The following is a 25,686-nucleotide window of genomic DNA, read 5'->3' on the forward strand; positions in this document are numbered from 1 at the left end:
TAAAATCCCCTGAAAGCAGATCCCTGTTGCAGGAGAGCTGCCCCTGCTGGTGAGTTCTAGACCATTCATCTTCTATCGTCACTCTAGAACTGTTTTCCCTAGATTCTATGGTATACCATAGAGTCCATACTCTAAAGCTTTCATTTTTTTCCTATAGTCCAGAGGTCATTTTGGAAAAAAATTCAGGCCCCACCTTGTAATTAGCAACTCTAGATGCTAGTCAGCTCATATTAATTTAATTTAACTTTTTGAGGCACCTTGGGCAGTTCTTTGGAGAGGTAGCATATACAATTTCTAAATAAATATTTTCCTAAAATATCTGATAGTACAAAAAGCAGTTTTCTCTCAGATAAGTGAATGATAGGTGCTTTGTTCTGTGAGACCCATATATTCATGCTCATGATCACTTTATGTATGTTCCAGGGCTGATCCTCTTTAAGGTGTAATTGCCTGCATTGTTTATTTCTGTTTACCTCGTTAGCATTTACGTAATGTAGGAATCACTTTGGCCACTATTCCCACTTCACACAGAACCACAAAATACAAACTCTCCCTTTTTAGGAAAGGGTGGGTGATCTCTTGTGTTTCTTCAGTCTCCTTACTATAGGAAGATATTAATGAATGAAGTGGGAAATGAAAATTATTTGACCATATGATCTCTTTTGAACTTGGAAGATCAAACCCTCTTCAAACAGAAGCAAGAGGAACAGAGAAAGATACAAATAATCCAAAATCCATTCTGGCTGCTGCACTTTGGAGAGCCTATCTGGGAACAGGAAATATAATTCAATTGAACAGCATAGGAAGTAAGTGCATAGAATAGGTCCAAATTAAGAGGCTGTGTATATGTTCTCTTTTAAACTTCAGACGACTGTTCTTAGTGATACTAAAAGGTATATAATATAAATTCCCTCTTCTAAGTGCATGTACTGGTTATTCAGAAAGTTCCATTAGTGACCCCAATTATAGTGGTGCATCAGTTAAAAGAGCCATAGGCTATGGACAGCCTTATAAAAAGCATTATTCCTTCTTAATGGAATGGAAAAATGCACACTGTTACTGCTATTTTTTCATGTATTCAAAGGCACTTGCTGTCAAACCTAACCCTGATTCTCTGTGTTGTATGTCCCTCCCTACCCATATATTATCTCCAGATTGTATGAGTTTGTAATAGATTCTGGACATATGAAATAATTTTGTATTTCAAGTTCTGGAGAATATCTCTGTTCAATCTAATAAAAATAAACTTCAGTGTGCCTCTGTTTTTTTCAAAATCTTAAAGCCAAGCTACAATGATGCACTGTTTGCAGACTTGTATCAACCTAACTTAGGTCTCCCTCCCCCTCCCCCTCCTATTGATATGCGGGTTGTTTCTTTTTCCTTGAGTCTCTGTTCCTTGGCTCCTCATTCCATCTCACTTCATACTACCTACAAAGGCTGTTTCATATGTATTTATTTTACTTTATTTACATCTATAACCCACCTTTTTCACTGGGACTCAAGGCAGCTTGCACAGAATATGACAGTATAATTAACAGAGTGGGGCACCCAATCAAGTAGACAATAGCAACATGGCATGTTAAATGAAAGCAAAAATTACATAGTTGAGACCTACTTACAACTACACATAGCACAAACTATACACAATGGTATAGTCCACAGTTCCTACAATATGCTTCCTTTATTTGAAGGTATTATCTCCTTTCACCGTCCTGAATAAGTTCTGAGCAGTGTACAATAATCAGATCCCATTTGAACTCTGTAAATAGTATATACACCAACTCTGTAAACAGTATATATGCCAGCTTGGTTACTGGTTAGGAGTGCAGACTTCTAATATGGCAAGCCAGGTTTGATTCCGCGCTCCCCCACATGCAACTAGCTGGGTGACCACAGCACTGATGAAGCTGTTATGACCGAGCAGTAATATCAGGGCTCTCTCAGCCTCACCCACCTCACAGGGTGTCTGTTGTGGGGAGAGGAAAGGGAAGGCGACTGTAAGCCACTCTGAGACTCCTTCGGGTAGAGAAAAGCAGCATATAAGAACCAACTCTTCTTCTTCTTATATATTAACAAGAGTAGGCCCATGGGACTCAAGGGGTGATAATATCTCCCCCCACTCTTGCTGAGCTCAACATGGAAACCCTGACTGCCTGGCACCTTTTTGTGGCTTGCCTAGAGCAGCTCCTAGTAATCCAGTTGAGACTGCTGCTGGCCATTTTTCAGTGGCTCACTGGAGAGCTGCTCTGGGCAGACTGCAGAGAGTGGCACAGCAGGCGATCTCTGCTGGCTCAACCAGAGCTGCTCCAGCAAGCAATCAGAGGCTTCCCTCCAGTGCTGCCCAGGGGCTCTACTGCTGCCAGCAGCATACCCATTGGGCTATTTGGTTGCCAGGCCCAGCGGGGCTCCAAGGTTGTGTTGCTGCTGCTTGCTCTTGCATAGCTCCCAAACACCGCTGGGCCCAGGAGCAGTTGTTACACAGTTCAACTCAGATTGTGCAACTGCCAGCAGCATGCATGTTCCTGGTCTGCACCACCACTTGGCCTGCATGGCTGCTGCTGAGCCCACTGTGGCTCCCAGGCTGCACAGCCACTGCCACTGAGCTTTGCTGCTGTTGCTGCTGGGCCCAGCACAGCTCCCCAGCCTCCTTCAACTGCTGAAGGTAAGTCTGCTTTCTTATTTAGTGGGGAATTTAAACCCCCATGTAATTTTAAAAAAGCATTTCATATATTCCTACAAATCTGAGGAGTCACTCAAGTGTGCTGAAAGACCTGTTTAGCCTCTATGTGGTCCTGATCTGCAGATTTAGAGGTCCTGATCTTCAGATTGTGGCCAAGGGTGGTTAAGAATATATAGATAAAACCCACTAAACCTCTACATCTCTCCTAAAAAGGCAACATTTCCCTGCCCACAGACCTTACTGCAACTTCAACACCAGTGCCAAATCCTTAATTCCATAATGCTCACTGGAAAGCTCTGTCCTATTATCTCTGAAAAGTAATAGAGTGTTCAAGACCATTCCACATGGTAGTGCAGCAGCAAAGACAGGCTCCTTGATCGAAACAAAATTGATATGTGTGCTCATGCAGAGGTAGGCATTCCTCCAGATAGGTCCATCCAAGGCTATAAAGGGTTTTATAGATAAACACCAGTATATTTAATTGAGCCTAGAAGTATAGTGCTAGCCAGTCTAGTTGTTACTGTATTGCTGCAGTACAGGCAAATCAGCTAGATCTTGTCTACAAATAGGTTGCTTCATTCTGAACCAACTGAAACTTCTAAATTATCTTCCAAAGATCACTTAGTTAGTAGACCAATGTTAAAGTTATCCAATTTAGACAGAATAAAAGTAGGAATCCAAGAGACCTGGAAATGTATGGGTAAGATGACAATAATAGAAGGTGCTCCAACATTTTTTCCCATAAGGACCACTGGAACTAAGAACACCTTCAAGTTCTTTGCCAGAATTTTAGACATCTACTAAAGCTGTGAAATCAATTGCCTCTTGCACATCAACTTTGCCAGCCAACATCATTTCTGGCTTGTTGGATTCATTAATCTTGTGCACACTCATCCATCTGAACAAACATTGTGACAAGCTTCCTTCAGGAAATACCATTTTGTATATTATGGGATTATCCTTTTAGCACAAATGGTTGATTTTGTAATGCTCTAGTATGATCGTCTTCTACATGAGCTTCTCAATGTTTTTTTTTTAATTTTATGATGAACATTTATGAATCTTGTTCATAGGCATTTACTTTTCATCTCATTCATGGATTTGACATGGTCAAGTACTGGTCCAGGTCTGCAGCTTGTTGAAGACTGACAACCTATCAGACCACCACCTACCAGACTCATCTTCACCAAGAAATGTGTGATTTCCTCTAAGAGCTTTGTAGTGTTACAAAATTCTATAGGACAGTCTCTCATGTTCTGAGGTGATTCCTTAGGAAGGTAATGAAGCACCATGAAAAGGGCCTCAGAAGTTTCCGTGACACTGCAAAGGCCTGTTGGGTGATTTCATATTTCCTGGGTCAGTTATGCAATTTTGACAATTTTCTTACTTTTGAAAAGCTCATCTTTTAAAAATGGAGTAAGTATTAGGGGGCTGCTAGGAGTCTCCATGTTTTCAGCAAGAGCCATGGTGTGTGGTTATGCAAATAGGTTAATTAGTATGCGAGGTGGAGGGTGTGGTCATGCAAATTATAATACTACTACTGTTGGTACCATCTGTTAGTACCTTAAACTTCCTTCCTTTAAAAAAAAAAGTTTCTCACTGACACTTGAGGTGCCTGAAGCAGGTCTCTTTTCACAACATTCTAAGGAAATCCTCAACTGTTCTTTTTTACTGAGCAGGGATCCTAGAATATTTCTCCCCTCTCTTGTGACTTATTTGGGAATCTCACACCCACTACCCAAATCTCTCTGGCAACTATCAATCCCAGTTCTCCCAACTGTGTAGATCTGTTTTCAGCTTTTTAGTCAAAACTGCTTTCTCTGACTAAATTCTCCTCATAGTAGCTTCTCAGCTAAGGAATGGATAGATCTTCTTTCAATGCAATCTTCTGTCAGAATCTCAACCAACTTTGTATTATTTCTCTCACAACTATTGCTGGCCAGTCAGAGTGCTTGGAGTAACTTCTTACTTAAGCTGTCTGCCTCAGTAAACTTTTACTTACTGGTTCTCTGTTAGCGCAGCAGATATCACTCACACACACACACACACACACACACACACACACTTTTACTGTGAAGTTGATGGTTGAAAAGGGAACTATTCTGTAAACTAAGCAGGATATGAGGATTGCAAACCTATTGATAAACATTATATACCTGTGTGAAACAGGAGTCTTTTTTTCATCACCTTCCTTCCAGGCTGTTGCGATCTTGTTTCATCCCTGGAATTACATGGATTATCAGTCCTGCTTCTGATGGAGGTAACAATAAAGTAGGATAAAAAGGTAAAGGTAAAGGTAAAGGTATCCCCTGTGCAAGCACCGGGTCATGTCTGACCCTTGGGGTGACGCCCTGTAGTGTTTTCATGGCAGACTCAATACAGGGTGGTTTGCCAGTGCCTTCCCCAGTCATTACCGTTTACCCCCCAGCAAGCTGGGTACTCATTTTACCGACCTCGGAAGGATGGAAGGCTGAGTCAACCTTGAGCCGGCTGCTGGGATTGAACTCCCAGCCTCATGGGCAGACAGCATTTCTGCTGTCTTACCACTCTGCGCCACAAGAGGCTCTTAAAGTAGGATAATGGGGGCTATAAAACAGACTGAATAATGTACTTTTGATCCACTTTCATTGCACTTCAGTGCAAAATAATGCAACCCTCACCTTGCTTTAAATTTTAAAAAAAACCTTGAGAGATTAATCATGGATCTCCTTTCATCATGTATAGTTTGAGCCAAAGCAGCAGAGGAGGTTGACTCTACTGAGATATGTTACCAGGAATTGTAAAATGTATTTTGTTCCAGTGTGCTGCTTTAGACTGAAAATGCTTTTCCTAGAAAGGCTTTGCCACTTGTCTTCCATGTTTAGGGGTCTTGAGATCTTTTAATTTGAGGCTTGTTCTGAAAGATGAATGCTTTCCAGGTCAAACCACTAATGATTCAGAAACTACAATAGTGTTTTCAGCAGCCATTTCCCCAGGCATTTTTGAAATTATTTTCTCAGTTTTGCTTTAGAAGAGTGTTCCCCAATGTTACAGAGTTAACCTGACAACTTCTCTTAACCCTGGTTTTCTGCAATAGCAATTAGTAAGGAGATAAAAGGATTTCAGTACTCCCACAACTCTGCTGCCATTCCCTTGTCCCTGCTTTCTAGCTCAAGGTAATCAATGACTTCACTTTGAAATGTAAACTACCCTGAGAAAAGATCATTGCCCCTCCTCAACAATGCCCAGTACCATCACCTCTCTTAGGGCTACAATCCCACCAAACTACTGTCCCTCCCTATTTTGAAATATCACAAACGATATTCCTGTTACTGTCAGCTGTTTTCTCTTCCATTTTCTACACACAATTTTGCTATAACAGTATGAGAAGAACAAGATGGGTGGAGCCATACGAAGAAATCATGAGTGACGTGGGGTGGAAAATTTGCCAGGAAAAAAAAATCCTGTACATTATTTCTCTGCAAAAAAATATCTGTTTCCACTGTTTGCAATGGTACTGCTAGCAGCATTGCTAATACACTGTCAGTCAGTTTCAATATCAAGCTTGGCAATTTCAAAGTAGCAAATTACTTACATGTTTTAGCAATTTGTAAAACCACAAGTAATATAATAAACTAAATAAATGACCTCCCCTGTGCAGGTGAAATCAATATCAAAGCTACATGTCTTGTCTATATATATGTCGTGTCTCATATATTAGAAGAGCTACTGTCATTGCCAGTCTGTTGGAGAACTAGCAAGTGATGCTATGAAAAATGACAATCAAATTGAGGTGTCATTGTGATCGCTGAGAAATTCCACTGAAATAAATGAGTGGACAACTACAACCAAGACATACCATGCAGTTTTTTTAGGCATGCAACATTATTGTATCAAATTAGATTTAAATATCTAATGTCTAAAAGCAATGGGCACTGGCCACCCCCAACCCGCCGCAAAGCCCTGAAGGCTCTTTTCCAGCCCCAAAGCCTCTTTCCCACCCCCTCCCAGGAGAGCTGGCAGCTTCGGGGCCGGGAAAGAGACAGGGCCAGGGCGTCTCCGACATCCCGGCCCTACCTCTGTCCCAGCCCCGAAGCTTCCCCCCCGCCTCCCAGCCGAGGCTCGCCGCCTAACTGCTGTGTTGGTGGGCAGGTGGGTAATGGCAGCCGTGGCCCGAAGGCGGCCGACGCTGGGGGTGGGGGTCGGCAGGCACTTTGTGCCTCCTGACTCGTCAGACTGGGGCCAAGTGGCCAATTGCGAGCCACGCTGTGCACAGCTCGCAATTGGGCCCTTGGCGCTGGACTGACAATCGGAGGGGACAATCACGCCTGCCGATTGGGTCCTTCACTTGTCAGTCCAGGAGAAGGGGTCAATGGGCACGCTTCCCCATCCTGGACAAGGCCCACCCTAAGGGTCCTTACTGTTTTATTTATACCACTCCCGCAGAGAGGTTAATAATGTTTCCAGCGTTTCCTCCCTTACGCTATGCCTGTCTGATCTTAGATCAATAACAAACACCAGTATCTTAACTTCAGGTGCTGTGATGTCTGCTGCCACTGTTGATGGCTCATTAGATTTTTCACTTATTAACTTGGATGCTTAGCCTGAATCTCAGGATGGGTACCAATATTGAAAAAAGTGGAAGACATAGAAACAAAATAAATAAATGAAAATACATTAAAGCATTGCTACTCCTACCTCAAGAGCCTCTTGTGGCGCAGAGTGGTAAGGCAGCAGACATGCAGTCTGAAAGCTCTGCCCATGAGGCTGGGAGTTCAATCCCAGCAGCCGGCTCAAGGTTGACTCAGCCTTCCATCCTTCCGAGGTCGGTAAAATGAGTACCCAGGGGGGTAAACGGTAATGACTGGGGAAAGCACTAGCAAACCACCCCATATTGAGTCTGCCATGAAAACGCTAGAGGGCGTCACCCCAAGGGTCAGACATGACTCAATGCTTGCACAGGGGATACCTTTACCTTTTTTACTCCTACCTCATTGACCTCTGACTTCTTTTCAGTTGCTTGTAATATCTGTAATCAACACCTAACTTTCTGTTACCAGTCATATCCAATATATATTTATATTTATGCTAGAGGCCAAGCTGTTGCATTCAGGAATACAACAGGCGCTAGATTAGGGAGTTGGAGTAGAAGAACTCTGTGGATGGCTTCCCCCTACCCCCAGGACCTGGAAAGGCTGCAGGCAGCTGTTAAGGAATTCAGTGTCAGGGGCAGCTCTCACACGGCAGGGATCTGCAGCCTCCAAGCCTCAGAGGGAAGTGGAAGGGGTGGTCAGAGGTGGGAGACGGGAGGCGATTGGCTGGCCTCTGGACAGACAGGCAAGCTGGTTGGAGGAGGAGGCACTCAGGGGCAGGACAGCCACCCTGAGTGGGTGTTAAGTGGCACTTAAGCCATGAGACACGCTCTTCCTCCAAGGCCTTACCATAAATATCAAGTGGAACAGATATATTGGATATGACAGCTCATTGGCCAGTGGCTGGAGATATTTTAGTTTTTTTTCATGGAATATACAAGCAATGGTTCTTGCCTCTCCTCCCAGGTTTCTAGGGTTGTTTTTTAAATGTTTTATGGAAATTTTATAATTGTAAATGTTTTAATTGTCCAAATATTTTAATGTCTTTATGAATGCTGCCTTAGGAACCCTGATCAGGTGGAAAGGTGACATTAGGTGGTTGGAATGTACTTAACGGAGAGCCCTCCAGGGGATGTATGCAGGTCTCAGACTGTGTAAAGCCTTACAGGTTAGAACCAGCTGGCAACTGGAACTCAGTTGGCAACCACTACAGCTTCTCAAGAACTGGTCATATATGTGCTCTCCAATGGGTCCCAGATAGGATCTGTGCAGCTGCATTCCAGACCAACTGCAACTTCCAAATCAGAGAGAAGGGAAGCCCTGTATAGAATGAGTTACAATAGTCTAACTGGGAGGTGACAGTCACATGAAAGTGTTCCAGGCCAGGTAGGTTGCTAGTAGCTTTTCTTGGCATCGATGGAAAAATGCCTGGCATGTTACTTTAATGACCAGGGCTCCCATATTAAGGGAGGCATCAAAGGTCACTCCCAAGTTCCTGACTGTGTGCAGTCTATAGCTGCAGCCTATATTGCTATATTGCTTAGCAGGGAAGGGAGAGCAGTAAAATACTAGATGCCTCCTAAAGAGTGTACTCTCTATCTCTGAACCACTGATTTCACAATTAGGCCTGCTGCATAGTTTTAATAAGTGATGGGAAGAATAAATGCCACAGCTGATACGTGAGAAAATATATCTGGTATCCTAGATAAATTTCACTTAAACATTTGATTTTGTTTTAGGCTGCTCTCCTATGCAATTAACTTGGACATAGATAATGGAAATGTTTTAAGGATGTGTGTAGAAAAGCAACGTGTTAACAAAAAGGGTTGTGAATCCGATACATATAACACATTCAAAGTGATATAGGCTTTGTAACAGATTAAAAGTGTTTGGGCAGAGTTAAAATTAGCAATTTTTTAATGAACAGTTTAATAACATCCCCCCTTGGGCTTTAGAAAAGACTAAGTAAGCCATATAAGCTAATGGCTCTGCTTAGATAAGCTCTAAGCAGTAGAAATCATTATGATTCAGGTGCTTTATTAACAGCAAGTCCAAAGCTCCAACAGTAAACTTCCTTATATTGTCCGTATGGACCATGAGGACAAATCTTTCTTTACAAATCTTTCTGCTTGTGATGAGCAAATAGCAGGATGGATGAATAGGGCAACCCAGGGTATAGGTTTTTTCTTTATTTCAGATACACACAAACACTCCCAATACACACAGCCTGACATCTTGAACTGAATCTGATGCTGCAATTTAGGAGTAACCACTACATGACATGGAGCCCCTCCTGTAAGGAGGCCTCTGGGAGATTCTTCAGGCCTCACGTGGAGATGATAAATAAAAACCCTGTAATAAAAACAGGGGTTTTATTTATCATCTCCACGTGAGGCCTGAAGAATCTCCCAGAGGCCTGTAGCTCTGCCAGAATTACAGCTAATCTCCAGTTTTCTTGGGTAAAATGGCTGCTTGAGGAGGGTGGACTCCGTGATGTTACACTCCACTGAGCGTCCCTCCTGTCCCCAAACATTCCTTCACCCAAAATCTCCAGGAATTTTCCAATCTGAAGTTGGCAACCTTACTGTGAAATATACAAATAATGGGATTCCATGGTGTGCCCCCCCCAGACACACTGAACTCTTATTAGAGCCTTTATAGCTTAAGGCAGAGTAGCTGCTCCTAGCGATCAAATTACAGGTAAATTTGCTCAGACTTCAGAAAATGTTAGAATACTGATCAGTATGAAAATCAGCAGAAGACATATGGTACATGGTGAGATGGCACAGACAGGAGACTGTGTTTGTGTTCTTATTTACACATGCCTGCCTTTATACAGAACTGGTGCAGAAACATGCAGCTTGTGGACCGAGAGAAACAGAGAAACAGAGAGAGAGAGGAGAGAGAGAGAGAATTAATCAGTGTAGCTCTTTCCCAAGACAGACACATGCATTTATTTAGAGTGGCCCAGCAAGTAGAATATGGAAAACATGTAATAGAGCAAGGATGCCTAATATTTTGTAAACAAAGGAAAACAAACTTTTAAATAAAATTTAAAAACTTGTATTCTTTTCTCTCCATTTACATTCTGCTGCTTCTTTATCTGACTGTGGGTGGAAGCACAAGCTCCTTGATGGGACCATTTGGTACCTAGTATCACTTTTGGCTGCTTGATTGCCTGAACATTTCCCACCTCCTTTTGGTGATGAGGGGTTTTGCTGCACCAGCATGGGGTCAGCACTTTCTGTTTGTCTATGCAACTTGCATTCCTTTCCTTTGAAGCTAGGCAGCTGGAGTGTTTGAACAGGTAGTTCAAATCATGCTGAGTGACATTTTCAGCACCGATGCTTGTCTAGTCTGAAAGAAGCAATTTGAGGGCTGAGAAGGACAGGGGGTATTTTCCCTGTCAGAAGACAAGATGGATAAATTGGCTAATGCCAAAGACCTCTATACCAAGGAGTGGTAGGTAAGATGAAGTATCAGCGTTAGCCAGGGGTCTGGTTGAGATCGTCTTAGACAATTGGGAAGACATTCTTCTTGGCAGCAGACAGGTTCAAAACCTTTAGAGACAGTCACTTCTCTCTCAGCTCCTAGGTCAGTGTAGAAGCGGCTCACCCCTCAATGAAGAAACTGTCAACTTTAAACAGCTATAAACATACAAAATCCCACTTGTCATATAGCACTGTGAGGCAGTGCATGAAGTGGCATCCCATTTTATCCAAAATTTAAACTGGGAAGAGAGACTGTCTCACCACTCAGAACAAAAATTCATGGTGAGTGGGGGGAAATGCTTTGTATAGGCAATGGGAGACTTGGGAAGCCCATGAAAGCAGATAGTGAATACATAAAATTATTTAAAATAAAATGGGAGAACATCATTTATTCATACATGTGCATCTGTTCAGAGCAATATCTTTTATATTTAAACAAGTATTGGGACTACTGGCCAGACGAGCTAAGTTTTGCCCTTTTGCACCTTACTTGCTGCACTCTGAGTATAAGAAGAGTTGGTATTTATATGTCAAGTGCAGCAGGAGTCTCTTTATTTCTTTTCCTGAAAGGGGGGGGGGTGGAGACAGCAGAGGAGGAGGAAATAAATCCAAGAGGCAGATCTCTGCTGAGAGAAGTTAAGGCTTCTGAAGTGCAGTCACTTTAAAACAGGGAGGGAAGCCTTGCAACCGGGAACCAGGAACCAGGGAAGATACTTGCTATAACAACATTGGAGGCACAGAGCAGGAAGTTAATTTGCAAAAAGCAGAAATCTACACTTACACTGATGGTGGTTTTTCAGATATTGCGACTTATATCCACTCCTGGATATTGAGGGGGAAAGATAGGGTCACCGGGGATCAAACATGCATAACATGGTAGTATGTAGAAAGGATGAAGTTTAAAATGTGGTAGATAAAAAATGTACAGTATTTGCTGGCGTATAAGACTACTTTCCCCCCCTGATAAACATGCCTCCAAGTGGGGGGGGGTCGTCCTATACGCCGGGTTCACTTCAGTTGGGATAGACATAGCTGCCCATAGTGGCCCATAGTACTGTAATGTAATATGATAAACTCTATATTTTGAGTGGAAATGTTGGGGGGTCGTCTTATATGCCCAGTCGTCTTATACACCAGCAAATACTTCTGCACAGTATTTTGTTTAAAAATAAACAAAACTTCTTGTTCCCATCTATCTTTCACTGCTCTCTGGGAACACGTGAATGGGTGGAATCTTGTAAATGCCTGGTAAATCACCATGCCATGTCTAGTTTGGTCCATTGACATAAATGATTCTGGTTTTACCCCTTTGAGGTCTACTAGCAACTTGAAAGCACATATATTTGGATGCACTATAGGTGGGAAAGGCTAATGCTCCACAATCTTGCCTTCCTACACTTGTTTATAAGGAAAATTAAAAGATACAAAGAAATATTCTTGTCTCATTTTTCCCTAACAGTGCAATGCCAAGTACACTTTCCTTGGAGTAAGCCCCACTGAATAAACCTGAATAGGACTCTGAATAGACCTTTCTGGATTGTTCTGTAAGTCTGTTTCTTGCTTATGTTACCATCACTGATGACAATGTACAAACATTATTGAGAAAAATTAAAACAATGGATGCCACCTGATGAATGGGTAGGTGGAGGACAAGTATACCATTTTCTCTCTCCCCTTCCCCTCCTCTTATCTGCTGTGCTGCCTATAAGCCAGTATATGAAAGAAAAATGCCCAGCATAGAAAATATCAGAGAGAACAGAGCAGTAAACAAGCAAGTGCACTGTTTAAATGGAATCAAAGTCCACCAAGCCTCTGTGTCAACAGCATAATGCACTGGAAGGTCAGGCCTGGAAAACATCCTTTTTAGTTACAGACCTGCTGCTGTGCTGACCTCTCCTCACTCTTGAATCTTGAACCAGACAGCTGAACAGCTGCAGATCTGAATCCCCCCCCCCCAATTTTGAATTAGTTATACCAACTGTATGAATGAACAGGACGTACTGATTTAGGTTTTGATTACTTAATATCCTAATGTGTATTCTTAATATTGATGTATTTGTGGCAGTGGTGCTGGAAGTTGATGCTATTAGTAGTATTAAAATTTTAATGAAGAACTTTGTCTGTTGCCAGAAAGACTTCCGAGTGCTCCAGAGTCTTGTGTTGGCACTATCCTTGTTTTTTGTGGGTGTGGGTATGGGGGAGGATTTGAGCATACTCTTTCTTACATATCTTGTCTTAAAAACACAATACAAATATTGGGAAATGGAGCAGTTTGGTGTGAGAAAGCTGTTATCCATACAACATAATGCTTCCAACATGAGGTGTTAATAAACTCCTATATATGATTGCTGTGACCTTGATAGCCCAGGATAGCCCAATCTCATCTCATCTTGGAAACTATACAGAGTCGGCTCTGGTTAGTATTTGGAGGGGAGACCACCAAGGAAGTCCAGGGCTATGACAAAGAGGAAGGCAATGGTAAATCATCTCTGAACATCTCTTGCCATGAAAACTAAAGCCATTTAAACCCTGCTTTCTGCTCCCCACAGCTTTTTCCTAAAATTTGGGGCCTTTACTATCGATGGGTTTTCTTGTTCTGATTCTCATTTACCTTGTCTGCCCTTCCTATTACAACAATTGCAACCCACTTGAAAGTTACACTGTCAGCCTGGGAATAATGTCGAAAGCCAACCTTTATCTGAATGTGATTATTAATGGTAAGACATTGGAGGCTTGCTTTTCTAATAATAATGGCCAATAATCACTGAAGACTTATCCTAATTTTAGCCCTGATCTATAAATTTGGCACCTTTGGACAGTCTTTAACAGAAGTATTATTTTTTCCTTCATCATAAATTCTGAGTTTTAAAGAGTATCAGCTTCAACGCTTTTTACTGGATCAATATTCACTCATGGAATAATCTAGTAATTTTATCTACATTTTCTTTATTGCGATTTTATCCATAGTTTATAGATAATTCAAAGGTATTCTATAGATGTCTTAAGCTCATTACCAGTGTGTTTTGTAGGAGTTAAGTTTTTAAAAAAATATTAAGCTGAAATAATATCTAATTAATTCACTCTGCAGAGGTTTGTGATACAGAATCAGTACATATAGAGTTGGCAATCCTGCAGTGGCAAATCATGGGAGATTTTTGGTTTGGTATTTGGAAAGAGTAAACTTTAAGTGGATGTGACATCAGTTCATAACTTTATAGGAAGTTCTCCAATCTATGTTAAAAAACATAGCAACTGGAGAAATGTATAGTTTCACAGAGGGCATAACATCACCATCAGGTGAAAAACTCTAGAACAGTGGTTCTCAACCTTCCTAATGCCACGACCCTTTAATATAATTCCTCATGTTGTGGTGATCCCCCCAACCATAAAATTATGCAAGTGTTCTTTCACAGAAATTAAACCAAAACTGACCAATGGGTTGAAGATCCATTGTTCATGATTGTTCGGCCTCTTGTTCGGTTCATGATTCAGTTCGGCCTCTTGTCCCGCCAAGCTGTGCCGCCACCTGGAGCACCTGGCGGGAGTCTGCACTGCGCTGGAGGCACTGCTGGAGTGGCTGGCAGCCAAGCATAAGTGCCTGCAGGAGGAGCAGTAACAGTGGCAGTGCCCCCCCCCCGTCCAAGCTGCTTGCCCTGCCGTGACCCCTGTGAAAGGGTTGTTCGACCCCCAAAGGGGTCTAGAATGTGATGTCACTACTGTGTGATGCTCCAAGAATCTCTACATTTTTGGTGATCCTTACCACATAAAGTGGGGAAATTCTAAGAGCATCACTTTTCCCCCCTCCTGCTTCTCATATCATCACAGGTGGTATGTTAGATGTGTGTTTTGTCTATTGCTATTGGTCAGATTGCAAGCCTTAGTGCAAATAATCATCCCCAAATTAGTTTAGATCCTGTTGTTTCTATTTGAGAAAGCTTTGCTTCACAACTTTCACTTCCATGCTAAGCATTGACCATGAATGACTGGTCCACTATCTGAGCTGGTATTAAGAGCTGTTTACATTAGTAGAAAGTAAAGTCACTTGCCAAATCTGTCTCTGTATTTGTATTTATTTCTCCTGTTCCTTCTGGCTTACAGTCTTAACTTAATAGTAAAAGCCGAATGCAACCATAAAAGGGGAGAAAAACATGACTGCAAAAGAAAGCTAATAAAAGTTCGGAATATATTTATTTATTGTATTTATATACTGCCCTCCCCGAAGGCTCAGGCGGTTTACATGAAACAAGAAATGATATATGTGACTCCATTTATAGTAATAACAAGGTGATAACAATAACATTAACATAATAACAATAACATTAAAGAACGGTGGAAACTGCTAAGAGCATCAGCTCAACTCATACTGAGGCCCAGTGAGTTGGGCGGATTTGTAGTAGTCGTCATAGGAAAGAAAGTAATGAAAAAGAAAGTTAAATATAACTATGTTCGTTGTACATATGTACACAATATCAGTATATAACTTAATGCAATATTAAGTGCTAGAATATAGTTTAAAAACGATAACCATGTGGTTTATCTTATAAATACCTAATCTTTATATGTTAGCTCATTTGATTGTATTATTATATTATATTCTGATGTTTTGTACATTTGTACTACATGTATAGCTATAAGAGTTTGAACCACATAACTGGCTTCAGAAATTCTATTTTTGTTGCTAGAATTCAATGTTAAATTAAAATTATACTTTAAAAAACAAACTTCAAACTAATTTACTTCAACTTTGTGGAGAATTTAAATCCACATGTTAAAAAATGAAGTTATTCTGAGAGGATGATGGCCAATTAGACTAAATTGTACATTTTCTGATTATTTAACATAAGTTTCCAGAAAATATTTTATACGTATGCTAAATGTGGGAGGCTAGGGAGTTGCATTATTTTTAATTAATGTACAAAAACCAGGAAAAAAATACAATTTCATTATAAGAGAATGAATGTTTTGAGCAACTATCATGAAATTACCTGCTATGTCATATTTGATTGATAAGACTCAAAAGGAAAATAAGGGTCTGGTTTAAGTGTTAGCAAGTCATTTAGCACATGCACTCAAGATATCCTGAATAACATACTGCATGCACAGGTACAGTTACTACTTCCATGCAGCAATTCACAGGAGCTTTGAAATACATTTCTCAGTTTCCACTTCTACCAGGAAGTAGTATCTTTTTAATCTACCACTTCAGGCATCACTTCAATCTGTCTCTTACCATCAGTAGAGAAAATTACCTGCAGGTAAAGAAACTCAAATACTTTGGCCACCTCATGAGAAGGAAGGACTCCCACAAGCCATTTGGGAGTGGCGGGAAATAAATCGGAATAATAATAATAATAATAATAATAATAATAATAATAATGATGATGATGATGATGATGATGATGATGATGATGATGATGATGATGATGATGATGATAGCCTAATGCTGGGAGCGATTAAGGGCAAAAGAAGAAGGGGATGACAGAGAATGAGGTGGATGGATGGAGTCACTGAAGCAGTCGGTGCAAACTTAAATGGACTCTGGGGAATGGTAGAGGACAGGAAGGCCTGGAGGATCATTGTCCATGGGGCTGCAATGGGTGAGACACGACTTCGCACCTAATAACAATCTGCAGGTATTCAAATAAAACATTACCTAAATACAGAACAATGTTAAAAAAACCAGGAAAGCTTAGATAGGTTTTTGCCCCTGACATGCTAGTTTTCTATATGGAACAATATTATTTTGTATGTAGAAACATTTGGTCATGTGAAACTTGGTATGAAGTGGTACTGGGTATGCATATTTCTCTCATCAGCTGTTAACTGGAATAAGTGATGGCAGTTCCAATTTTAAGCACAAGCCAGCCACTAATGTGGCCACTAATAGATAATTTTACAGCTGTGCAAGTAAAACAGAGACGTGAATTAATAGTCAGTAATCCATTCACTTACTTGCTTTTAATCATGCCATTAGTTGCTAGCATTTAAACTCTTTTGCTTCAGTGTCTTTATCTAAATATTCCTGCATAAAAATGAAAACCTTGTGATTCCAGATTTGTTTCCCTTATGGTCCCTCATATACTGGTCAAGTGCTAATTAACAAGTGCTAATCACAACTGTGTTTGGGTTCTTCTCTTTTAAGAAAGAGGTTAACAAATCTTCAATACCAGACCCCCTCTGTCTTTTGATCATCTCTACTTCCCAGAAGATCTGATTTGCAAGGCAATCTTGTTACTGTGGCAATGGTAGGCATTTCACTTGATGAGAGAAACGTTGGCTTCCAGAATTATGGAAACTTTCCATTGGAATGGTTGTTTGGCTAAGATGGAGACTCAGAGCTACATGATGTATAAATCTCTGTTGCTCTTTCTTCAGACTCATACATTTTTTCTTAATTACTAAGAAAACACTCTACTTGCTGCTAGTCTTGTTCCTTCTGCCATGGCTTCCAGTAAGATCTTGATCCTGGGAATTATCCAAATTCTTTATTTCCTGCTTGCAGGATTAGACCTCAGGTGCTTATTGTGTTCGTTAAATGCCAACATGGGTAATTTTCCCCTTTCCTTTCTTTAATGGCTCCTAGTGTATTTGATGAGTGAAACATTTCTTTCTAGATGAGATGTTTAAAAAATCCTTAAAAGTTCTAGTAATCCCTTTGGCTAAGTTTTCTTTTAAGATCATTACTTCTACAAGCTTCCCACTCTTAAATAAAATTTCTTTCCAAAATAAAAATATTGTTCCCTCACAGACTGAGCTAACCTTATGGCATTGTTCCCTAGTTATACAAAATTAAACTCACTGTCACTGTTGCTTTACTCAGCCCTGGAACCCTTTGGGGAAGATGTAGAACCCTTTTTTATAACCTTTTATCAGAAAGGTATTGAGGCATTTTTAACAATAAAAGATTTTATTTTGCAAAAAGGAAAGGAGTAGTTGGAATGAAGAGTCCAGCTTTTACACGTAAATATGAAGAGTTAGAAGCTCCTAGTTACAGGTTTTTGAGATGTCATAGGCTTATTCTTAATGGTTGAGATTTCTTTTAAACTGAGAAGTTTTTCTACTGTGTTTGTTCCAAAACATGTCTGTTTTTCTCTTTTTAATCTATTCCCCTAGCTCCTATAAAGTAGGCACTCTTGAGATGTCATAGGCTTATTCTTAATGGCTGAGATTTCTTTTAAACTACCACTTTCTCCTTCCTAGAAGTACCAGTATTCCACTGACTACTGAGGAGTCTGAAGCATTTTCTCACACACATGAGTCTGAGGAAATACTACTGATTTCCTCTTTCTAACTGGGCAGGGATTCTCTTTGTCTCCTTAGAAGAATTCTCATTCTAGTTTGGCTTGAATTGGGAGTTAACACCTCACTGCCCAAATTCCGACTGCCAAATATGTTTCCTAGTTGTCCAGACACTGTGTCATTTAGAAACCCCATTCTTTCATGAAACTCTGGTTGAGAAAGCCTGACCTAGAGGTTTTAGGCTAAGGGTAGAAGAGGAATTCTTGTTCTTAGCTTACTCTTAGGTAAATAAGTTAGAGGCTGTGGCAACATTATTTAGGATGGGGACTTCCAAACATGGGGGGAAGGTTGCCCACATTCAACAGGTTATATTCCCTTAAGCCTCCCCCCTTTTATAGTTAGCTGAAATATTGCTCTCTCTGTCCCCTGAATGATGACTGACACTCCAGATACTTTAATATATATGAGATTAAGTAGGGAGTCAGATAGTTGTAACTACATACGAAATAGATCCTGCTATGATATGGACATCACTGGCAGTCTTCAAGCAAAGGTTGGATACACACTTTTCTTGGATGCTTTAGGATGCTTAGGGCTGATCCTGCAGGGGGTTGGATTAGATGGCCTGTATGGCCCCTTCCAACCCTATGATTCAATGATTCTATGACATTTGTGTAGATTGTCTTTGTGTTCTTAGCATGCTCATTTTGCCTGCCTGCCTCAGTGTTTGTTCCAATTATGTGTGCACTACTTTTTCTGTAATTCTCCTAGCCTCTCCACTCATATCTGTCCAGCATCACTAGCACAAACAAATATTAATTTACAAGGAAGGCAATTTCTTTATTTGTCTCAATCCTTCTGCAGTGGCTACGTGAAACTGCATGGCTATTGTTCTAATGTTTCATCCTTTTCTATTTTGCTTCTCTGCCAGCCTCCCAAAGTTGAGCATGTTCATTTGCATTAATAATTGCACCATATTTACTCATTCTTGTACTGGGAAATTCTAATCATAGTGATCAGCTGACTCCATATTAACTAAGATCATAAAATATCTGGTCCAGGTTTAGGATCCTGATTATATTAGAAACCAACTCGGCATAACCTGTGTGCCTGTATTTGTATGCCATGAGAAGCTAAGAGTAAGGCAGATACATGAGTCTGGCAACAATCCAGATTCACACACATTTTCCATTAGTTTAAAAATGTACTTCACCTAAAATGAATTATGATAACTATTAACGCCAGCAGGAGTTTGAGCACTTTCCAGTGTTTTGCATTGAGTGCCACATATGTGATACTTCCTGCTTAACAGAAATAGTGAGAGCTCAGTTGGCTTCTGGCTGTAAAAGCATAACTTTGTGTGGCATGCATACAAGACTGGGGCATTGTATCATGTCTTTAACACAGTGTGTTTGTTTACATGGAGTGCTTGTCTTTAGATCATGCTTGTTTTATTCCATAGAGATGGTATTTAGAAAAGGGAACAGATATTTCATGGAAAAAATCAGAATTCTTCCAACTTGTATTTCAAAGAAACCACAACCAAACATTTCATGAAGCAGAATATATTTTGAATAATGTTCTTGCATTCAGATGCACTAACATAAATTTTAAAAGTTATGAAAGAAATGCATTCATTTCTGTTTGATATTGTGATTTGGGTGTGTGTATTTTAATTGGGAAGGAATTAAGATTTGCATTGCAATAGAACTAACAAAAAAATAATTGTCTTAAACTTATGCCGCAAGTTATTTCAACAGGTTTTTAACATTGGTATTCAAAACTAGACGACCATTCAAGGGTCAGCAGTTCAGGCATGCAGTGTTTGTTTTTTGACAGGCAAGAGGACATACCCAGCTCCAAAGAAAGCGCTTACCACCTTATTGATTTTATTGGCAAAACCGGCCACAGCTTTAATAACAAAAACCTGGAGTGTTGGTTTGACATAGGGGAAAGCCTGTCTTGTGGTCAGCCGACTACACCTCCACCTGCTATTCCTAGTGGCCTTACCAGGAATCTCCTCCCTTCTCCCAGCCAGGAGCAAGGGCTCCTTGGCCACTAGGACCCTACTTGGGAAGTGCCCCACCCGAGGTACCGCAGTTGGACGCACACCTCCTTTGGTTCAACCTCGGGCCACCCGGCTGCATGAATCCCTGGCCTATCCCCGAAGGGTTAGGTTCCTCATGCCCAGCCACCTCTTAAGAGGGCCCAACCTGGGAGTCAGGCCGCAAGCCGTACTCCCCCAAAAAGGTACCGCAGTTGGACGCACACCTCCTTTGGTTCAACCTCGGGCCACCCGGCTGCATGAATCCCTGGCCTTTCCCCAAAGGGTTAGGTTCCTCATGCCCAGCCACCTCTTAAGAGGTCCCAACCTGGGAGTCAGGCCGCAAGCCGTACTCCCCCAAAAACTCAGGCTCCCCCTATGCCATTCCGCATATAACCGCGTTAACTTGTAACCATTATGCAAAACAATAGTGATAATAGTAAAATAGGGAGGGTGAGAGGGGAAAGCCTTCTGTTGTGAGCAGCTCCGGGTGGCAAATGAGGCCGGGCTAGCATATGCGGCGCAATTTATAGCCTGCTTCATTGCTCCAGCCTCACGCCCAGCATTGGGCCGTGCTTGATGTGTCAGCCGACACGTCCCTTCCTGCTCCATTTTCTTTTCTGCCCGCTCCTCCGCCCGTCAATGGGCAGCTTTAGTAAGACATTGCCTTCTTTTGTAGTAGATATACAATTTTTGACCACACGTTCCATCACTGGAGAGTCATATGTTTGCTGCTGTTTGAATCTCTGTATAACAATGTGCTTTAGAAAGCCACATCTTCAGGAGCAGTTGTTTATGTGATAAGAAGTTACCTTACTGTTAGTTATAGTTATTGAGTTTACTAATATTCATCATGAAAGGTTTCATGACTGTGGACAAACTAACCTGCTCCCCCAATAACTACTTTTTCCATCCCAGTTCACTGGTGTTTTGCAGCCCTGTTCAGCAGTTGCATTGATGCCATTTTCTTTTCTTTTCTTTTCTTTTCTTTTCTTTTCTTTTCTTTTCTTTTCTTTTCTTTTCTTTTCTTTTCTAAGAAATCCTCTCCTCTCCTGGAGATCATGTTTTAGTTAAGAGGATTTGGCTATGGGACTGTCACTGAGGATGTATGAACCTGATGCAGTTTCATTTGTCCTTACAGACATCATGGAGCCCAGTCTCACCGACTTCATGATTACATTACTGTTTCCAGGAAGAGAGATAGATTTAGATAAAGTAAATGGTGCCAGTGGAATCCTGGATTGCAAAGAGGCGACTCTACCTGAACTTTATTTAAGCAAAAGCTCCCAGGGAATGGAAATGGAGGAAGACAGGGACATGTGTGGGCATGAGGGACTAAGTGAATGAATGTGTAGGCATGAGGGACTAAGCACCGTAATATCATCAAAAGAATGGGCACAATTCATAATGTTAGTATAGAAACAAAGTTGAAAAGGGCCATACAGGGCATCTAATCCAATCCCGGCTCAATGCAGGATCAGCCTAAAACTTCCTTGATAAGGAACCAGCCAATTCTTGAAAGACTGCCAGTGAGGGGAGCTCACAACCTCCTTTTTTATTTTATTTTATTTTATTTCTATACCGCCCTTCCATATGGCTCAGGGCAGTTTACATATAACATCATAGGGGATACATGGAACGAGTCAATATACAACAATAACAACCCAACAGAGGTTCTAAACAACCTCTAGGCAGCCTATTCCACTGGTGAACTACTCTGTTAGTATGCTCCCAATTCAGTTCAACTCTTTTTGTTCACACAGTTCTTCCACTGCTCATAGTACTGTCATTTTTAATTTACATTTCTTGAAAACAGTGATTTACACAATATATTGGAAGCAGAGAATGAGGGCCAAATTGCAAAATATAGGGGAGATTCATTATTGAATTCCCTCATTATTTTAAAGGCAGAGCTGTGATGAGGGGGGCTGAATTTGTGTGAATTTCCTCTGGATCCCCCATTCAAAATTCCCCTAAGAACAAAATCCCCCCTCCAATGATAATAGCTTTTGTGGTAAAAGGGGTGAAATTATTGTGATTGTGATTTCGTTCTGGCCTTTCTTTAAAGGCTTAAAAACATTAATGAATCTCCTGAATAAGACAAAGAGAAAATTTGGGTCATGTTACAAATGTTCGAATAGTATGCAAAAATGCCTTTTAAATTCCGAGTTGGCAGCTACCAGTTCTCATTAGAGCACACTTTTAGTCTTTGCTACATTCTTTTTTGACTGGGGAAGGCACTGGCAAACCACCCCGTATTGAGTCTGCCATGAAAACGCTGGAGGGCGTCACCCCAAGGGTCAGACATGACTCGGTGCTTGCACAGGGGATACCTTTACCTTTACCTTTACATTCTTTTTAAAAAGTAACTTTTCAACAACCATGGAATATTTAGAAGTGTGTGTGAGAGCCATTCAGATATTAACTGTTTACAGACATGCTATATATTTTATATTATCATGTTATCTAAAATCATTCCTTCAGGAAAGCCCACCCTTAACTCATCCTAAAGTATATTGAGAGTGCTTTGCAAGCCATTCAGTTCCACTGTTGCCTGGATACAGTATGTTTTTGAGGACCCCCCCCCCAAGTGTATGCAAGAACTATCTGTGGCTGGTATAAGTTAAATACCCTGCAGGTGGGAACATAAAAGTCACCTGATTTGGAGGGGCTCCTCTTATTCAGCAATTAAGGTGGGGAAACCTTTCCCCACCTTACTTCCCCCAAGCAACTCTTAAAGACAAATAGTTATCTTTGCTACACTGTGCTGGTTTTGAAATGAGGAAATACACTTTTCTTCACCCTTAAACCTGATCATAAACCTCCACATTAAACCTTTTATTTGAAATGCTGTTTCTAAGGCCCCTGCTGTGACCAGGAGCCACCCTAATTGCTGGAAAGCAAGCTTGCTCATGAGTATGGTCAATCTGGCAACAGAGCACAGCCTGTGAATTGCCCTCAGTCTGAGTTACTGTCAGAACAATACAAGGTAGAACATACTTGCTGAATACTTAAAGCATAATGTTTTCCACTTAGACATGTAATGGTTGACAGTATAAAATAACCTGGAAGTCCATTGGAAGAAATTGCCTTGTTTGCTGATAATGGCCTCATTGAGCAGTTTAGATTTAGAATAAAGAAGGTTGTGAATACACACCAACACGGCTACTCATTTGAATCTACACAACTGAGTGTTAATGTAATTAAGTTGTAAATCAGTAGAATGCATGTGCAAATGACATCAATAATTAAAATCTAGACCAATTGTATCTTATTCTCCCTACCACATCTCTCATACATCTCCTCCAATCCACATATCTTCTGGCAGGATGGAAATGATCACTAGAGATGTGATGGTAAGTTCTATGGAGTTGCATACCAAAACAGTTTCCCACAGGCTTTTAAAAACATTTTTGAGTGCATATGGAATAATATTTAACCTTGAGGTTATTTTTCCCCCTAGATTATATAAGCTGATTCATACTCAGGAGGAGGAATTACATTTCACAGTAGGAGATTGTGACTGAATGTGAGACTGGGTGCAGAGAAAAGGCACTGATATTGGTTGGGCCTAAGAAACGCTTGTGCAAGTGGAAGGAACGATCTCTGATACAAGTGGAAGGAATGATAATTGCTTCTCTGCACTATACCTTGCTCATGTTTCTGAGGAACTTTAAACTAAAATTTTGAAAACATGGGGGGTGGGAGCGCAAAGTCTACTGCTCGTAGAAAACCCCCCAGATTTTTTTGTGAAAACCAAAATTTAAGGGGCTTTTCGCACGCCTTCAAAATCGCACAATGGTTGCCAATTGAAAACGCTATTGATTTGCCGTTATGCACAACGTCGTTGACAATCTGCCACACACCTGAAACCGATCCGCAAAAAGCGCTTCCTTGTAGCGCTTTCAGGGAAATCCCCAAAAGTGGATTCACCCTCCGGAAAGCGATACACTCCTGCAACCAATCTGCAACACTAGCGAAAAAGACCTGTGCGTTAACATTGTTGCGGTTTCTACAAAGTCCCTCCCCCTGGCTCTCTCCTCTGATCTTCCGGCAAAGCGATCGCCATTTTTTTTTCTCCGTGCGAGCGGGGATAAATGCACCAGCGAGCCTCTTTCTGTTTAGAGGCTTCCCCGGCTTCAGTCCCTCCCCAGAGTCACTAAGCACAAACAACACTTTGGACACAAACAACAGAGAAGCCCGTTTGCTGATTTATTTTCCCTTTATTTTTTACACGAAAATCGGGCCCGTGAGAGGGGGGGGGGATTTTTTTTTTCACTCGGAGGGAGCGTGGCAACGATCAAATGCTCAAACACACCGGGCAGCTGGATGGGTCTCTCCGTTGCAATGAATCAACACAGATTCGTTGCAATGGGTGTGTTTTTTTAAAAAAAAAACTTTCTTAAAGGGAAAGGGGCTGTTTGGGAGCATGCTAACAGCTGCCCATTGGCTGCTTGACGGCCAGGGGCGGGACGAGCTCGGCAAGAGCGCTTCCTTTCTAGCGATTTTTGCCGAGACCGGAAGCCTGTGGGAAACACTACAAAACGCAACTGGATTCCACTACAAAGGCAGGTATGCATAACGACGAATTCCACTATTTTAAATGGCGATTTTTCATTCAGCAACCAATTTGCTACAAAGATCCCGGTGCGGAAAGCCCCCCAGTAACACCTATGTTCCCTATGAGTCCCAAAAATATTTTACTGATTTAGCAATATGAAATGCATCCTTCATAACTTAATTAGCACTTGGTATTGTACTGTTTCATATAATTATGAAATTTAAAATATAAATGCCCTCATTTTCTATAAGAAAAAAATTATGTATACCCAGAACTTGAGAAAGTTGCAAACTACTGCACTCTATGATGCTATAGCACATGCATGTTTAATTTTTGCTATTTGAGAGGTAGGAAAAATAAAAGTTGGTAGGAAACCAATTATGGAGTAAACATAAGAAAGGGAGTTTTATGAACAGAAACACTCTCATAAAGTCATTATAGGTAGGATTATCAGAATATTTGGATATTAAATTAAGCTCAACATTGAAAATACCAAAATCTTTAATGATGAAATTACCAATAAACACATAATAGCATTTTAATTGTTGTCAAAAGTATATAAATGTAAACAAAAGTATTATTGAAAATGTTATAAATGTGTACAATATACACAGGAATTAGCATTATCTATAGCCTGTCCTATATTTAAAAAAATTGCTACACATTTTAAATAAAAGTTAATAGGATCTCCAGTTAATAAAGCCAGGTAGGATCTGGAGTTAATAGAATCTGGCAGTAGACAATGGGAAAGGCTCTCAAAAGCCAGATGAGTAGACTGCACTGACCTTCATAGACCAAGGCAACTCATTTTAAGGCAGCTTCATGTGTATGTGTTCACATTGTTACTCTGGAGCTCATGCCACAAATAAATAACTGCACAATTTCGTTTACCTTTCAAAGCAGCCATTTTCTGCAGGAGAAGTGGAATGAATGTTTTAAATAAATAATAAACAATGTATGTAGTCTTAAGATCAGTTGTAATGCCAGGAGTTCTCTGGCCCCCACCTCAAGGTTGGGAACCCCATAATATGAAAGAGGACTCATGGTTCTTTGACTGTCCCCAAAAGCAGTTGGGAAATCTTTCCCTGTATTCCTATTTA

At 40.9% G+C, this 25,686-nt stretch overlaps 1 protein-coding gene across 20 annotated transcripts in view; it reads left to right on the forward strand.

The window, feature by feature from the left end:
* Positions 1–25,686, forward strand: part of TSPAN18 (tetraspanin 18) — a 243,203-nt gene that overhangs the window by 131,171 nt on the left and 86,346 nt on the right. For 9 of the 20 annotated variants that reach the window (XM_077322258.1, XM_077322264.1, XM_077322266.1 and 6 more), the window contains one exon: positions 12,202–12,286. The exons of the other annotated variants lie outside the window; for them this stretch is intronic. The gene's annotated coding sequence lies outside the window, so the exon portion shown is untranslated. The remainder of the gene's footprint in view (positions 1–12,201; positions 12,287–25,686) is intronic. 20 annotated transcript variants of the gene reach the window in all.

This window comes from Paroedura picta, chromosome 2 (genome assembly GCF_049243985.1).
Source record: "Paroedura picta isolate Pp20150507F chromosome 2, Ppicta_v3.0, whole genome shotgun sequence".
NCBI classification, from domain to species: domain Eukaryota; kingdom Metazoa; phylum Chordata; class Lepidosauria; order Squamata; family Gekkonidae; genus Paroedura; species Paroedura picta.